Genomic DNA, 18,670 nt, shown 5'->3' on the forward strand with positions numbered 1-18,670 from the left:
TTAGCACATATCAATATGCAAAAGAATTCCCTTCCATATTCATGAAAATTGATTAATGACCATTAGATATACGGTTTTACTAGAGGGTAGACAACTGAATGAAAAATTGACCTATTTAATTAAGTTCATTGCGTTACTGTCAACACAGTACAACAAAAATTTGGTCAATTAATAGCAATGGGTTTAATTACAGTGTTAACCAAATAATTATCGTTACACGCCACGGATTCAACGATATTTATAGGGTATCGCAAAAGTAGTGGAACGGTCGAATATTTCGCGAAATAAACATCGGATCGAAAAACTGAAAAATATGTATTCAATAATTTTCAAAAATCTATCCAATGACACCAAACACCAACCCCCACTACACCCCCTGGACGTGGGGTAGGGTGTAACTTTAAAATCTCCAATTGAAACCCTCAGTTTTTCTTGCAGATTTGGATTCGTTACGTAAAAGTAAGCAAATTTTATTCAAGATATTTTTTCAAACTGTGCATAGATGTCGCTATAATTGGGAGAAACGATTTATCCTGATACCATAGGTAAGTTATACGCTCTGAGCTTCGCTGTCTTTGACACTTTGACATTTTTGTCAAATTTCCGGTAAACGTTTACAGACTTGCCACTACTGGCGCTCGCGAATTTATAAATATCCCCTCTACGTACGAGCTCACAGCGTACAGAAACGGTCTAATATCTCGAGAAATACACTTCCAAATGAGAAACCAAAAAACAGGTTTTTAATATTTTTCGAAAGCCTATCGATAAACACCAAACATGACCCTCCAACTCACCCCCTGGAGGTGGGGTGGGAGGTAACTTTAAAATCTTAAATAACAACCCCACTTTTTATTGCAGATTCGAATTCGTCATGAAAATTAAGAAACATTTATTCGAAACATTTTTTAAAATTGCTGATAGATGGCGCTAATAAATCGTATTTTTCCAATTAAAGCGCCATCTATCAACAATTCTAAATAATGTTTCGAATAAATGTTGCTTAATTTTTCATGACAAATCCGAATCTGCAATAAAAAGTGGGGGGTTGCTATTTAAGATTTTAAAGTTACCCCCCACCCCACCTCCAGGGGATGGGTTGGAGGGTCATGTTTGGTGTTATTCGATAGGTTTTAGAAAAATATTAAAAACCTTTTTTTTTGGTTTCTCATTTGGAAGTGTATTTCTCGAGATATTAGACCGTTTCTATAATTTACCTATGGTATCAGGATAAATCGTTTTTCCCAATTATAGCGCAATCTATCCACAGTTCGAAAAAATGTGTTGAATAAAAGTTGCTTACTTTTACGTAACGAATCCAAATCTGCAAGAAAAACTGGGGGTTTCCATTTGAGATTTTAAAGTTACTCCCCACCCCATTTCCAAGGGGTGTAGGGTTGGAGGTTGATGTTTGATGTCATTGGATAGATTTTTGAAAATGATTGAATGTATTTTTCAGTTTTTCGATCCGATGTTTAGTTCGCGAAATCTTCGACCGTTCCCCTACTTTTGGGACACCTTGTATATAAATATTGCTATTATGATAGAATAAAAGGGCCGGTTTCACCAACGACAAATAGTAGTTTATTCTATGATTAAAGTTATTCGACCATTAAACTGACATTTCTCCATTTTACTAACGTCAAATAAGACTTATTTTATTTATTTATCAAAAAAATACTTACTCTTCGAGTAAATTTACAAGTTAATCTGGCTGTAAATATTTAGAAGAAAGTAAATTCGCGAGTATAACTTTAAATTATATTGAAACAAAATATAAACTTAAACTTCTAATAAATTTTCTATTCATTGATTTTATTTGTTGTTGGTGAAACCGGACCTGTCAAGAAAATTCCTTAGTCATATTTTGGTGGACACACTATCCGGCCATAAGTGACTCCGCCAAAATTTTGCATCATATGAAAATAATGTAGGTATGTACTCATAAAAAATGTGTGTCATCTTTATTTTCAAAACAAATTATTTGACAATAGTTAAAATTCAAACCAAGCACTATTTTGACACTTTTTGAATATGAGAAAATATCTTATCATAGGGGAGTCAAGCGGGGATTTTTGCAGTTACTCGAGTGTGTCGGATTATCATATGGGGAGAAACCTTGTACCCTGTAAATGTACCCCTACCATATATTGGATCTCAATACAGGATAGTTCGTTAAGGGGGTCCGAAAAAAAAAACTATCCTTAGAAAAACTCGAAATCGTCAGATTAAGATAAGGTAGGTTAAGTAGGTATATTATGCAAAAGAGTGTACATTATATTTCAAAAATCTGACGATTTGAGTGAGGAAATGGGCGAGTCAAAAAGTTTCACAAACAAAGCGAATATTTCGCGAAATGAACGTCAAATCGAAAAACTAAAAAACACGTGTTCAATATTTTTCAAAATTCTATCGAATAAAATAAGAACCCTATCTAATAAAATTTTAAAAAAGAACCCCGCTATATTTCGCGAAATGAACATCAGATCGAAAAACTGCCAAATACACCGCGACAAAAAAACACGACCCCCACAAAGTTGGGGTGGGAGGTTACTTTAAAATCTTAAATAGTAGCCCCCAAATTTTAGTGGAAAATTTTACTTAACTTTTTTTAGTTTTAGGACCTACTATGTACAAGCCAATAGGTCCCAATAACGCTAGAATACATGCATATTTTATAGGAGGCTTTTATAGTAAAAACTCGCAATTTTTAGTATAGCATAAGACTCTAGTACAAGTAAAGCGCTAATTAAATATTTTTGTAAAATCTGAGGATGTGGATACATTTAACGTTTATTGCTATATTGTTTTTCTGTTGTGTTCATTAAATTGTTTAATAACCTAGTTGGCTGAGATTTTAGACCTTTTGAATAATATTTAGAACTGTACCTACTAATTGCTATTATTTAAGACAGCTATGTATATATCATGTTTCTATAACTTCTATAGTTATTAGTTATAAAGTTTGTGTATTAATGTATGGCATATTTACTGCTTGTATAAATTGAGCTGTTTAACCTCTAGTTAGCAAGTTTTGATTTATTGCCAAATTTAATGATAATTACACTTCTGGATCTCTTATTTCAAAAGAGAAATCAAAGTTAGAAATAATTTTATATGAAAGAATATAACTCAGATATAACCGACTTTAAACAAAGACACTATTTTATATTTGGTTTTCTTCTTTTATTGTACAGTTTGTCAAGATTAGGCAACAACTTTGGAACTCTTATATAGCCTGTGAACTATAATTAATTATAAACCATAATTAAAATTCTCTTAGTAAGAGAAGTAAACTTCAGCTTTAGAATAGGTACGTTTAAATATCACTTAGTCAAGTTCCAGCGTTCAGCAATTTTTCCCCCTGAATATTTTTTCTGTCCACCCTCTGCGTAGATGGGCAAAATTTCGAAGTTTTCATTGTAAAAGTGTTACAATCATTTAAATTTTGGTCTATGTTTAGAGCTAAATTATAAGCCAAGCAAATGAGAATTTTCCCACGTAATCCATTCTTGCACATCTGGAGATTTTTCACACAGTGATAGCATACTTTGTAGGGGGTACAAATTACCCTAACTTGTTATTTTCAGTTTAAGTAGCGAAAACGAGTTAGTCTGATAAATATAAAGATGTTTGCGTTTGATTGCAAATAGTTAAATTTCCACGTATACATAAACATACTCGTACATTGGTGTTGTTGCACTAACTAGCAAAGGCAGGCATAATCAGGGGTTTTAATTAATACTTAATAGTTTTAGTAGAAGTTTGTGGACTACGTTGTGGTTAAAGGCCATGTTTCAGTTTCATATATGTCTCATGTTTCATACGTACCAGCAATACGTACTGGTTGAAATTTTTTGCTTTTAAAGTATTTGGTCATTTCGATTATGGCTTGTAATCTTTAAAATGTTACCTATTCTAAGAAACGTCTGTTTAAAACAGCCTTTAACCCTTTCTAACTACACATACCACTGAACCTACTCTTGTAATAGTAGGCTTGTCACAGTAAGGACATTTTTTATGTTTATACGTCCACTGGTTAAATAATGTATACAAAATTTATCTTTTTCTTACATTCATGATTTTGAATTTTTTCTGAACCACTTTGGCAAAAACTAACTGCTTTTCTGAACTGCTTTTAAATTGCTTGGATATATGCCCAATGTTTAGATCAGCGGTTCTCAAACTTTTTGGGTCATGTACCACCTACAGGTCTTTTTATTATTTTTGATACCACTTTTTATTTTTTATTGATATATTTTTAGATTATATTATCAAGACTTACTAAGCACTACAATTTTAATTTTTTTTGTGTTTTGTGTACCTCCTCAAATAATGATATGTACCACCAGTGGTACATGTACCACAGATTGAAAACCGCTGGTTTAGATAATTTTAACATTGTATTATAGGAGCAAAAAATTGTTCTACTGAAAAAATAATCGGTTAATACATATTTGTCCAGATAAAATATTTAATTAGTATATAATAATAATTGTTACGTATGTAACAATAAGTCTGAAAACGAACATCAGTAAGACCAAATTTTTGATAAATTTAGTTCCCAACGAACACCTAACCATCCAACATTAAGTGGTAGAATTGACAGAAAAGTACATATATTTCGGCCATGAAATCAGAATAAGCAAGGATAATCAAATCTATGAATTTCAGCGACGAATAGCACGTCCTTGGGAGGCGTAAGGTTCACTAAGAAACATCTTTAAAACAACATCCCGATAGCCATGAAATGGAGGACATTTAACTAATGCGTTCTTCCTATTATGACATACGGAGCAGAAACTCTCAGGCTCACAAAAACAACAGCACTCAAAATGTGAGTGGCGCAAAGGCGCATGGAAAGATCGATTCTCGGCGTGACAAAAAAAGACAAATTAAGGAACCAAGACCTAAGGAAAAAGAACAGGTAGGTATCACTGATGTCGTCGAACGTATAGACAAGCTGAAATGGAATTGGGCAAGTCACATAGCGAAAGAAGGATAAAGTAGGATAAATATGGAGGAGAAAGTATAACCCTAGAGATGACAAAACTTATACAAAAATTAATATTGCACTGCAAGATACCAGACGCATGGAGAAATAGCATGATGATACCAATGTTCAAGAAAGGAGACAAAGAGACCCCAACAATTATAGAGGTAGAAATTTACTGAACGCCGCACTTAAGCTAACCACAAAAGTCCTAACCAACAAAATCAATAATCTAACAACTTTATTAGATGACCAACAAGGGTTCAGATCCGGAAAATCCTGCTTAGACGCCGTATTTATACTGAGATAAATCGCAAAAAAGGCCATCGAGTCAAAAAACCAGCTTATCTATGTTTTATGGAATTGACAAAAGCTTTCGATCGCATCCAATTCAGAGACGTCTTACACTTACTGTATAGAAGAAACATATCAATCAATATTATACAACCCATCGAAAACATCTACTTCCATAATTGAAAACAGGCAAAGATAAATGGAAAACTAACACAGTTTTTATCAGTACAAAGCGGAGTCAGACAAGGTGACTCGTTAAGCCCAGTTTTCTTTAATATAATAATGGACGAAATAATAGCAGCAGTACGTAAAGGTCATGATTACAGAATGGGGAACAAAGAAATCCAAATATTATGTTATGCAGAGGACGCCGCATTATTTGCCGAGATAGAAGACGATACCCAAAGATACGTCTTCAATACAACAGCCAAGAAATACAATGTGATAATATCAGCAGAAAAAAACCAAATATATGACAGCATGTAAAATTGAAATTGATGGGAAAATAATAAAGCAGGTAGCAAGATTTAGATATCTGGGAATAGATTTAACCAGTTACGGAGATGTTGAAGAGGAAGTACGACAACAAAGCTTAAAAGCAAGTAAAGCGGCGGGATCTCTTAATGACACCATCTGGAAGAACAATCATTTAAGACATGAACAAAAGCAAGAATCTATAAAGCAGCAATTAGACCTATATTGACATAAACGGCGGAAACATATTTAAAACGAGACGACAAAGTTTGTTGCATAGGGAGACAAGCGAAAACATAAGAAGATCATGCAAAGTAGAAGACATAACTGGATGGGTGACAAAACGGAAACAGGAGTTAGACGAACACATTAGTAGAATGGCAGAGGATAGTATAGTACGAATAGCACCAGATAAGTCACCAAATGGACGGAGAAGTATTGGCAAGCTAAGAAAAAGATGGTGCCATTATTTAAACAATTTAGGAGGCTAATATTGAAGAAAAAACAGGCTTTAAAGCTTACATACAAGAAGGAAGAAGAAGAAGAAGACATACCGAGATTAAAAGACTTAAGATGGACCAAAAAACTAATTGACGCGCCCAAGGTAAGACAAACGCAGCAGAGGACGACCACTAACACGTTAGATGGACCACTCTCTCTCTCTCTCTCTCTCTCTCTCTCTCTCTCTCTCTCTCTCTCTCTCTCCTGTCGTTTCCCCATTACTGAGGATCGTGATTTCTTCCAATATTCCTAACAATGTTTCTCCATTGGTCTCTATCTTCAGCTGCTCTAAGAGCTTCGCAGAATGAGTTTCCAGCTGAATGATTTGTTTGGTCAGACCATCTAGTTGGTGATCGTCCTCTTGATCTTCTCCCCGGAACGTTTCCAGAAACAATTAATCTCTCCAAACTGTCGTCACCTCTGCCAACCGCGTGACCAAAGAATTGCAGAATTCGTTGCAGACATATTGTGGACAGCCTTTTTTTAATTTGAGTTGGTTTAGAATAGAAACGTTTATCCTATGAGCTGTCCAAGGTATGCGCAGCATTCTTCTCCAGCACCACATCTCAAAGGCATCATTTTTTTGGCGCTCGCATGCGCAAAGAGTCCAAGTCTCTGCTCCGTATAGAAATATTGAGAATACAAGGGCATTCACCAGTCTCATCTTGATATTTTGAGAGATAGATCTGTCTTTCCAAACTTTAGTTAGGCGACTCATCACATTTTGATGGACCACATGGATGGACCACATTAAACGAATATTTAAGAAATCACAACGAGATGCACATAACCGTGGAGAGTGGCGAAAAATGGGAGAGACCTATGCCGGCAGTGGACAGAAGAGGTTGTATGATGATGTTGATGATATGACAATAATTATTAGTTATTGTTTTTTGGGCATATTTCAAACGCTTCGAATTTTTACGCGATATCGATGATTTTTCACATATAAACTGAACTAACTGGATAGTGCGTGAATGTGCATGTTATTTCTATGAACAGAATATACTTATAATAGTGTAAAGTGAAATATTTTTTATATACAAAGTCTGATCCAGCAGTCTTTCCCAAACTCGATTTTATACCACGTCGTCACAATAACTAGTGGTGCTAGACCGCCTCAAGACCTCACTTACCATAATGAAAACACGCCAGTTGCAAGTCAAGACAGGCAGAAGACTCAATTAATTTATTACTTGAAATACTCGTCAGTATTCCGAAAGCACTGAAACTATTTTGCATAAAATGAAGCTAATTAATTCGAACAAGTTCCCTCTTAGACCTGATGAAATACCTTCGGATATAATCTTGTTCCTAGGAATTTCACTCCGGTTGGATGGATGGAGACGGAGAGAGTTTCAACTGCTTTATGTCAACAATATTTGCAAGTATATCTAAATTTATTTTATTATTATTATTTCAACGAAATACTTATATTTTAAATAGTTTAATTGTATTTTTATTTAAATATTAATCTAATTTTAATACTTAAAATTAAAAATACCGTTAATATGTCATTTTTATGAACTATATCCTCCCCGTAATTACTGATCTCTTGATGAATCGTAGAAAATCTAAAAAACGTCAGATTTTCTACACAAATTTTTAATTTTTTAATTTTCTTTTCATTATATTATTTTAATACTAATTATCCTATTCCCAACGAAGGCAAGTCCAAAAACAAAAAAAATTATAATAAATCTATTTACTAAAAATACCAGTTAACACTAATCCCAAAAACGTATCGCATAATTTTTGAAACAGGAAGAAAGTTTAAATATAATTTTTAATTTTTAGCAGAATGTTATAATACTCGTCTATAGTCTTCTTTAGGTATCTATATTATATATCAATCGGTTTTAAAACGTCTTGCGACGGTTTCCGATGCCTAATTTCCGTGACACTCTATCATCCCATTGGCCCTCTCTAAGATCTCTTGCGCTCATCGTCTTCGTTACTCCCTCTCTCCAAGATTTCTTGGGTCGTCCTCTCTTTATGCGGTTTGGTGGTACCCATTGCATAATTATTTTGGGGAGTCTTGAGTTATCCATCCTCTGGAAGTGTCCGTACCATATCAGTTGTTTTCTTTCTATGTCTGTTGTTAGAGAGCCGTCAACCCCCATTTGCTGTCTTATCTCATCATTACATATTCTCTCTCTGCGTGGCACTCCTACTGATTTCCTAAAAGCGTCCATTTCGTCCATTTCTACTGCCTCCAGTTTTCTTCTGTTATTTTCGGTTATCCGCCAAGTTTCTGCTCCGTTCAATAGACTGCTTTTAATAAGAGATTCGTATATATTGTGTTTTCTTCTTTTTCCTATTTCATGACTCCACAGTACGCTGTTTAGACAACCTATTGTTTTTCTGGATTGTGTTATTCTTCTCTTTATTTCTTCATCATCTTTCCCCGTTGTGTCAAAAACGATTCCTAGGTATGTGTAATAGTCGCATGCATGATGATTTCATTATTTTATAATGTGATGTTCGATAGTTCGGTACCTATTGGCAGGTTTTTTGTTTTCTCTGTATTAATTTCTAGTCCTCACTTTCTATATTCTTCTTGTAATTTCCTTGCCACGTACTCTAGATCACCTTTATCATTTGCTATAACAACCTGGCCATCAGCAAACTGCAATGTATATAAGCAAATCTCTCCAAGGTCTACGCCCATGCCTCTGCATTTTCGTTTCCACTCTTTCAATGCTTTTGCAACATATATTTTAAACAAGGTCGGTGATACACAACACCCCTGACATAGAACTTTATTAACCAGGAAACTTTGTGATAATCTGTTTCCAGTTTTTATTTGTGATGTTGACCCTTCATACAAATTTCTTAAGGCTTTTATCAAGGTGACACTAATATTCGTCTGTCGTAACACGTTCCAGAGTTTGTTTACAGGAACTGTATCGTACGCCTTCTGCAAGTCAATAAACATGAGGTGGGTTTCTTGATTTGTGCTTAATTTTTTTTCTGTTAGTTGTTTGAGGCAGAAGATATTATCAGTACAGCTTCTTCCTGTTCGAAAACCGGATTGTTCTTCTTCCTCTTGGTCTTTGTACTCCTTCTCAATGCGGTCTCTAATTATTCGTCCATACAAAAGGCTGAGTGTACTAGTTACTGATATCCCTCTATAGTTTTCACATTTAAGCTTGTCTCCTTTCTTATGGATCGACGAAATGTAAGCAATTTTCCACTCGTCGGGTACTGGAGAACCATTTATAAATAGATTTATGCACCAAGTGACGGTTTCAAACAATTTTTGTGATCCACATTTTATTAGTTCGGCTGGGATATCACCTGGTCCTGGAGACCTACCGTTTTTCAGTTGTTTTATAGCTTTTCTAATTTCTGTCACTTGTACTGTTATATCTTCTCCTTCAATGTTAACATCTGTTGGTGATTGAGTTAAGTATTCGTCCCTATTTTCTGTCAGTAGTTCCCCATAGTACTTTTCCAATTTTTGTGTGGATATTAATTTAATTTTTGTGCTCTTCCTTTCGTTAGTTCTTATTTTACTGAGGAACTTCCCTGTTTCTGTACATTTTCTGCCTCCCAGGTAGGTATTAATTTCCTGGCACTTCTTATCCCACATTTCTCTTTTTGCTTTTACTGTTGTTCTTCTTGTTATTCTTTTGAGTTCCAGGTATTCATCTCTATATTTTTGTTGTTTACTACTCAGCCATCTGATATACGCTTGCTTTTTCTCTTCTACGAGTGCTTCTATTTCTTTGTTCCACCATAGTTTTTCACTTTGTCTTTGAGTGTTAGAGCCGAGTGCTTCTTCTGCAGCTTTTTTTAACGCTAACGACTACGTTTTTATATACCTCCTCTACTGTTGATGTTTCAGTTATATTCATTAGTTTTGCCATCCAGTCTTTGTTGATATAGTATTCTTGTACTCTCTTGGGTCAAACTATCCAAATTAGAACTTCTTTTTTCCAAAGTTTCTTCTTGTTGGGGTTGACAATTTGTTTGATTGTGTGTAATTTTATATCTAAATGAACAGGTTACTTTTGATTTTACGACATAATGATCTGAACCACATGTTATTCCTCTGTATGCTCTTGTGTCCTGTACTTGCATATTAGTATTTTGTTTTATGATGACATAGTCTATAATTGATTTTAAAGGTATCTACAAATCCACAACATTTCAAGTTGAAGCGTGTTTTTGCCGAAAAAAAAAATCACAAACAAAGCGTTGTTAAAGGAGGATATTTATTTTGGGCATTTGTATTCGAGAATATTTGATCTGTGCACTATGTCTGCTTGAGTTTTCAATGAGGAGGTGCGTTCTTATAAAATATGAGTGAGTAGGGAGATAAAGGTTGGCGGGTAGCGGAGCACGTACACCTGTTTCCGGCAACTGTTTCGCGGAGAAGTTCCAGCAGCTGTTTCCAGCAGCTGTGTCGCGCAGGTGTTCAGCACAGCTTTTCGCGCAATCTGTTTCGCGCACCTGTTCGCGCAGGTACTTGCGCAGCTGTGTCGTCTGCACATGTTTCCCAAATAATTAATTTCTTACCCAAACTGCATAATAAGTTTTTGTGTAACAGTGATATTATTAGATTACACCTTGACAGGATATAGTAAGTAATTAAATAGTGGGGGATATGATATAATACACTGAAGTGTGTCAAGGTGTAATCTAATAATATCACTCTTACACAAAAACTTATTGTGCAATTTGGGTAAGAAATTAATTATTTGAACACCTGCGCGAACAGGTGCGCGAAACAGCTTGCGCGAAAATCTGTGCCGAAACACCTGCGCGACACATCTGCTGGAACATTTCCGCGAAACAGCTGCCGGAAACAGGTGTACGTGCTCCGCTACCCGCCAATCTTGATCTCCCTACTTGAGTGATATAACGTCAGAACAAGCAGCCCAAATTGTAGCTTTAATTAGAGATGGACGATCGCAGCAATATCTTGCTGATGCTATGGGACTCCACCAATCCAAGGTTCCAAGAGCTTTAAGAAGGTATAGAGAAAGTGGAGGATACACAAGAAGACTAGTTCCAGGACGTTCCAGGTGCACGAACCCCGTAGATAACCGTTATTTACATCTGAAGACTTTACGTACACATCGTGTTACAACTAGACAACTGCGAAATGAACTTTTCACTGCCCGTAATGTTCAAATAAGTGCCAATTCGGTTATAAACAGAAAAAGGGAATTTGGAATCAGAGCTACTACTCAGAGCTACTGCTCCATTGTTAGCAAGAGCAGCTGTCAAGGTATTTAAAATGGTTTACCCTTTCTGTCTCCTCTCCATTAAGAGAAAGCACATACCTTGATCTATATTAATCTTTCCAACTGCCATCCACTTTACCTTTGAAATATTGATTTTTAGGCCTCTCCGATAACTTGCTAGATACACTGATAGTCCGTTCTTTAACGGTAAAATATCGCAAAACCTCTAAATTTTAAAGAACCGCTTGGATTGACATGAAATTTGGCATACGCGTAGCTAACAAGTCAAAGAAAAAAAGTGATATTGTGCCGATATGTGCTTTTGCCCTGGGGGTGATTTTCACCCCCGCTTGGGGGTGAAAAAATATTCGTCCAAAAAAAGTCAGGAAATGGATAAACTGGCTAGTCAGAGTGGAGCCAAACCTCAGTTGGCGTGCCTAGGCATGCCGGTCGAGGGGCAAATTCATCATCAGCCCCCCTCGTCATCGATCTAGCACTCTTTCACTGGTTGGTCGCACCCGCGCTCCGAATCGCTGATCCGACCAACCAGTGATGTTCGGCTCTTTTTGCTGTGATGTTTCAGCAGACAATATCGGCGTGTTAGTATTATCGCTCGCACCCGTTGCGTAGCTACGCCACTCCCAAGAGAAATGCTCTGACATTAAAAATTAGCGAGGTAAAATAATAAATAATGGACCCCTTACGAGAACCGGTCAAAAATGGCGTGAAGCGCCGACATTCACAATAACATAAAGACATGCACATAACATTAATTAGTCTTAGTGGGTAAAGTTTAAAAATATGACCCTGACGAAACGTATATCCCCTCTAAGGAAAAGCCGGGGGGATGACTCGGAATTTGTTCCATAAGTACACTCATGTTAGGACTTCATGAAGTGACTATGAATGAACAGGCTGCCTTGAATGGTCTTTAGAATGAGATTCCTAATGTCTAGCCGTGATAGACTAAGAATTCGCTGAATCTTCGAATTCGATTGACACCAAGTACCTCTTGCCCCTATTATGAGAGGTGCCATGCAGATGATTTTCCCAGAATACCGGGCTTGCATGGTCTGAAGGAATAAAGGCTCCGTATATTTCGCCGTCTTATGTGCGGCGGCGACACTTAACGGATCTGGGCCTTCCCAGTGAACGCCAACGTCTGCAACCAGTACTCTGTCACCCAGCACAGCGACAAAGTCAGGTATTTTTAACTCGCCACTCGGCATTGTAATCCGAGGCTCAACCTCACATAACCACCCTTTCTTTTCGGTTGTCTTTCGTAGATAAGAAACGAGCTGGTCGTGTCTCTTACATCTTTGCCAATGTGCCCGAGAGCACTTTTGCAAGACGTGACTAAGAGACTCGTTTCTGTCACATCCCATTCTACATCGCCGTAGGTGTGGTGGATTTGATGGGATGCCCTTCGTTGGTAGAAGGTTTCCTCGCAGCTGTATTGCTTTAACATAATCTCGCCCCGACCAGTAGGGAGGTGGATTATGGATCCAGGCTGAGCTCTCACTGTGGCTGGACCCTTGAGCAAGACCGTTACCGCAATAGCCAGTGCCTAGTCTCTCGCTCAACTCACGTGCGATCAACGCTGAACTGCCTCCGTTGTTCTGTGTCCACTTCAAAACTTTTTCCCAGAGGTGACTAACGTAGTTTGTGGACATGATGGCGGCATTCATGCCTTGTGCTGAGATGATCAGTTTAGTCATCCTCCTTCTCATGATGGCTGGGACGTGTAAGGCCATAGCCATCACGCCCAGACCACCTTCTTTGATCGGCGTGTGAATATAAGCGTCGGCGCACGTTCGATTGGGACGACAGATCTTACGCACGGCTATACGCACAGTCCTGTCAAAACCCTTCAGAGCTTTCATTTTAATCGTCGGTGATTGAAGCATATCGATGTATCGCGGCAGCAAGTATGTTTTAACCACGTTCAATTTCTGAGCGGGTTTTAAACCTGATCGTTGAATTCGATCGAGCTGGGTCTGCAGATCTTGGAAGGCCACCTTGGTCTGACCGAGTGCGTTATATTTTCTACCTAGGTACCCAAACAACTCGCTCGGTTTCAACTGCCTAATTCTGTCGTTGCCGACAGAGAAGAGCGAACGCGTTACGCAATAAGAGTGCTTATTACCACGGTTTACGCTAACCGTAATAGCGGCACTCTTACCAGCGTTCAGCGACATTCCTCTCTTCTCGAAGAAATCGACAGCTGTCCGGAGTTGCTTGTTCCCGTCACGGGCTGATTCCGATAACAGAACCAAGTCATCAGCGTAACCCAACACTGAGACATTTGCTCTGCCATCCGCAATCGACAAACCAAGCACACCTTCTTCGAGCCTGCATATCAGCTCATCGACCACCATGTTAAATAAGTAGGGTGACAGCGGGTCGCCCTGCTTAACACCTCTACTCATCGTCATGTTATTAGTCGACTCGCTGCCGGCGGTGATATACGTACGACAGTTCGTGTACGAGTCCATCACATAACGTTTGAAAGTAGCATCGAGCCCGAACCGTGTCATTGCTCGTTCAATGGATCGTTGAGAGACCGTATCAAATGCTTTACGTAGATCGATCGCTAGTATGTTGTATGGACGAAGGGCTTTACGTCTTTCTTTGATAACCGTCTGAAGTGTCAGGTTGTTCAACAGAACGCCATCTAACTGTCTAAACCCTCTCTGGTTATCATGGTAGCCCAACACGGCAAGGCGCTTACCTAGGATCCGATGGAACACCCGGATCAAGATAGATGATATTGTGATAGGTCTCCAATTACCTACCTCCAGCGGATCACCACCCTTTGGTATCAAAGTGGTCCTGCATTCCTTCAACACTTCTGGGGTAGTACCAAACTGGAGCATGGTATTATAGATGAGAACCAATTTCTGCACTGGAACCCTACGCAGCTGTTTGATCTTAAGTAGGTCAGGACCGGCTGCTTGTGATTTCGTGGTTCGTAAGGCTCCAAGGATTTCCGCTTCCGTGACCGCGTAACTCACGGTCGTGGGATCCTTTTGATCAGAAATCGGTTCATCATCTTCTGGTGACCTAGCTGAGAAGATTGTGCGGTATTCTTTCTCTATCTTCTTGATCTTAGGGTGAACATCTTTCTCCCAGAGCGGCTTGTCGTCAAGGACAGCATGAGCCAGAGCTGATCTATCAGTATGATATCGTCTTTGTGTCAGACGGTATTCAAGAGCACGTTTATGACGTCTGTTCTCTATTTCTATAGCAGGGGCGTTAACAGCATTTGACTGGTTAGATCTAGTCGGACGGCGCTTCCCTGCTTTTACCGATGTTATTTCAGATGATATATATTCTGACAGTAGTTCCCTGACACTCTCACGTTGCCTCTCAGCATGTGCTAGCTGCGAAATTCTAAATATTTCTTTGGCGGTATTACTCCAATTGCCTTTTGAGCGAAAGTATTGACCTACATACGAGGCTATCGCCTCACGGTCTCCCACCGGAACGAGCTCCTCGGCATCGAGGTCTAGCACTTCCAACGAATGCGAAGATGACGCATCACCGTGCTGACTGGCTGAAAGCTCCGAGGTCTGCGAGAGGTGCTCCGATTCACCCTCAACTGTCGTTCTCTCAGGCGAGGAATCCGTCTCCGATGGGTAGTTTGCGAAAGTCTCGTTGTTTGAAGGTCCAGGAACTGGACTCCCTGGCGGGGTCCGCTCACTTTCCCTCCTGAGACTTTCGAGGAATTCCTGATATTCGGGTTTAGCCCGAGCACGTCGAATCTGATCCAACGTAAACTGGGGGAATTGCTCCCTCAAGTATAGTCGGATCGTGCGACCGTCGTACTTGAATTCCAACTGACCCATGCGGATCAGGTCCTCATCTTCGAGCCTCGTCAGTCTACCGGGATCCTCGTACTTCCGCTCGAGATCCTCGTTGTACTGGTCTGGGTGCGCCAAGCGCATGTGCTGACGAACCCCCATGTAAGACTTGAAGGTGCCAGCACATAGGTTGCAGACGTTGTCGTTACCTGTTTTCGGCCCTCGACATCGCAGCCTGCGCAGGTGAGTATCCAACCCGGCTTGCGTAGCGAAGTTCGTGCCACAGATGCAAACGACCATCCTATCAGTTCGATGGTTTGGGAGTAAACTGGACCTGTGGGAAACGTTCTCACAGGCCTCTGAACAAACTTTGGGGTATACGTTTACTCTAAAACCGAAGCTCCCAGGAGTCTGGGAGGGTGTATAGCCTTGAGGAGTTCGAGAAACCCGAAAGGCAAGTAGCTATACGGTGTGCGATCCAAGGTCCCAGCTAGAAAACTGATTGTTTGAAAGCAAGCACACACTACCAATCGGGCACACCCTACCGCAATCAGCAATTCCTCTGCAGTAAATAAATGATCGTGCTCTAAGAAGAGCTCAGGTCCTTTATCCGCTGCAAAGGTATTCCCAGCTTCACGAACGTGGACGTTCACGGTTCGGATGATTTATGTGGTAAAGGTGAACTCGTTGTCCACCCAAAAGCGTATTCAAGCCAGAGACCAAGCGTCACAGAAATTTGGGAAACTCTGTAGTCGCGATAGGAAACCCACTATACGCCAAGTGAACAACAAGCCCGCTTCGACACCACACTTACGAAGCCCTTAATTTTAAGTAACTTTTGTTCTATAGAGTTTTTTCACTAAGTCAATACTTTTCGAGTTATTTAGCAGTGAATATGTTCATTTTTTCAACAAAATAATCACGCTTTTAGACGGTTTTTAGTAAATATCTCAAATAGTAAGTATTTTGTCGAAAAAACTTTCTGAGCAAAAATATAGCCTGTAAAAAATTTTAAAAAATGGTGTATACATCACGTCTCTACACCTAGTAGACGCAGAGTTATAGCTAATGAAAGATAGGTTCATATTCGTCAAATTCCCAATGGAACACTTTAACGTGAAATAACCAAAAATGAAGCATATTTCGAGGAAAACTCATTACAACTTATTTAAAGTGTTTAAAAAAGCTTCATTTTTGTTTTATAAAAAAAATTTCTAGCATCAAAATTAAACAAGTTACGCTCAAAATAAAGTTAGTCCCTTTTGGTTTTGGTAAAAAAATCAAGAAAATCACCCCCTAATTAGTATTTTAAATGAACTTAATCGTTAGGACTTCACAAACTTCTTGACTCGTGTATATATTGTTTATATGATCTGTAAGTTTCATCGGTTCAAAGTCCTTACTATTGAAAGGACTGTAGTTAAAAGGGGTTGAACAAGTCACTGATCACGAATGTATGCAAATTTAGAAACACCAAATCTTATTCAATTTTTGTCTAACAGAAAAACAAAAAAATACATGATATTCAGAAAAGCAAATCTGACTTTTTTTTGTTTTTCGAGATTTTTGGTATCTCTTAAATCTCTGGTATCAGATTAAAAAAAAGCATATTTTTCAAAATTTAAATTTTTAAAAACTTTATTTTGAAACCAAATTTTTTCAAAAATAAGCACTTTGAATCGATGACACTTACAGATCATATAAACACAACATAAGTATAATAATTTGTGGAGCGGTAACGATTAATTTCATTTAAGTTGCTACTTAGGGGTTGGTCTTCCCGATTTTTTATTTGCAAAAACAAAAGGGACCAAATTTATTTTTAGCGTAACTTGCTTAAATTTAATTCTAGAAACATTTTGTAAAAACAGAAGTAAAGCTTTCTTTAAACACTTTAAAAAAGTTGTTATGGGCTCTCCCCAAAAAGTGCTTAATTTTTTGGATATTTCACGTCGAAATATTCTATTTGAAATTTGGTGAATATGAATCTATATTTCATTGGCTATAACTCTAGTTCTACGAGATCCAGAGACCTAACGCGTACACCATTTTTTTTACTTTCTTATAGGCTATATTTTTCCTAAGAACGTTTTTTTCGCCAAATTATTACTTTTTGAGTTATTTGCGAAAAACCGTCTAAAAATGTGGTTATTTTGTTGAAAAATGAACATATTCACTCGCAAATAACTCGAAAAGTGTTGACTTGGCGAAAAAGCTCTATAGAACAAAAGTTACTTAAAATTAGTTAGTTTACCCATTTCCGGACTTATTTTGGACATATATTTTTTACCCCCAACAGGGGGTGAAAGTCACCCCCAGGGCAAAAGCACACATCGGCACAATATCACTTTCTTTCTTTGACATGTAAGCTATACGCATGCCAAATTTCATGTCAATCCAAGCGGTTCTTTAAAATTTAGAGCAGAAACCGTGAAAGAATGGACTATGACTAGATTTACTAATGTCTGGATATCTTGTAAATTTTCTGCAAGAATACTTCTTCGCCTACTCTTACTCCCTCTTGTCTGTCATCCAAAACCTCTGTGACTAATACTATACAGGGTGTCCCGAAAAGATTGGTCATAAATTATACCACAAATTCTGGGGTCAAAAATAGTTCGATTGAACCTAACTTACCTTAGTACAAATGTGCTCATAAAAAAAGTTATAGCCCTTTGAAGTTACAAAATGAAAATCGATTTTTTTCAATATATCGAAAACTATTAGAGATTTTTTATTGAAAATGGACATGTATAATTTTCATGGCAGGAATATCTTACAACGAAATTATAGTGAAGTTTGTCCACCCCATAAAAATTTTATGGGGGTTTTGTTCCCTTAAACCCCCCCAAACTTTTGTGTACGTTCCAGTTAATTCATTATTGTGGTACCATTAGTTAAACAAAACGTTTTTAAAACTTTTTTGCCTCTTATTATTTTTTCCATAAGCCAGTTTTTATCGAGATGCGGCTTCTTTTTTAATATATTTACATAAAAATTTTACGGGGGCTTTGTTCCTTTAAACCCCCCAAATGTTTTTGTACGTTCCAATTAAACAATTATTGTGGTACTGTTAGTTAAACACAGAGTTTTTAAAACTTTTTTGCCTCTTAGTCTTTTTTTGGCAAGTCACCTTTTATCGAGATATGGCTTATTTTTCAAAATATACCTAAAAATGTAAATTATCAATAAATATTCAGTATTAACAGGTCTCTATAATCATACTTAACCATATACAAATATGTGGTGGATTCGACAAATATTCAAAATATGTCCATAAATACTGGCTTGTCGAAAAAGTACTAAGAGGCAAAAAAGTTTTAAAAACATTGTGTTTAACTAATGGTGCCACAATAATAATTTAATTAGAACGTACACAAAAGTTTGGGGGGGTTTAAAGGAACAAAACC

This window comes from Diabrotica virgifera, chromosome 1 (assembly GCF_917563875.1).
Source record: "Diabrotica virgifera virgifera chromosome 1, PGI_DIABVI_V3a".
Classification (NCBI taxonomy): Eukaryota; Metazoa; Arthropoda; class Insecta; order Coleoptera; family Chrysomelidae; genus Diabrotica; species Diabrotica virgifera.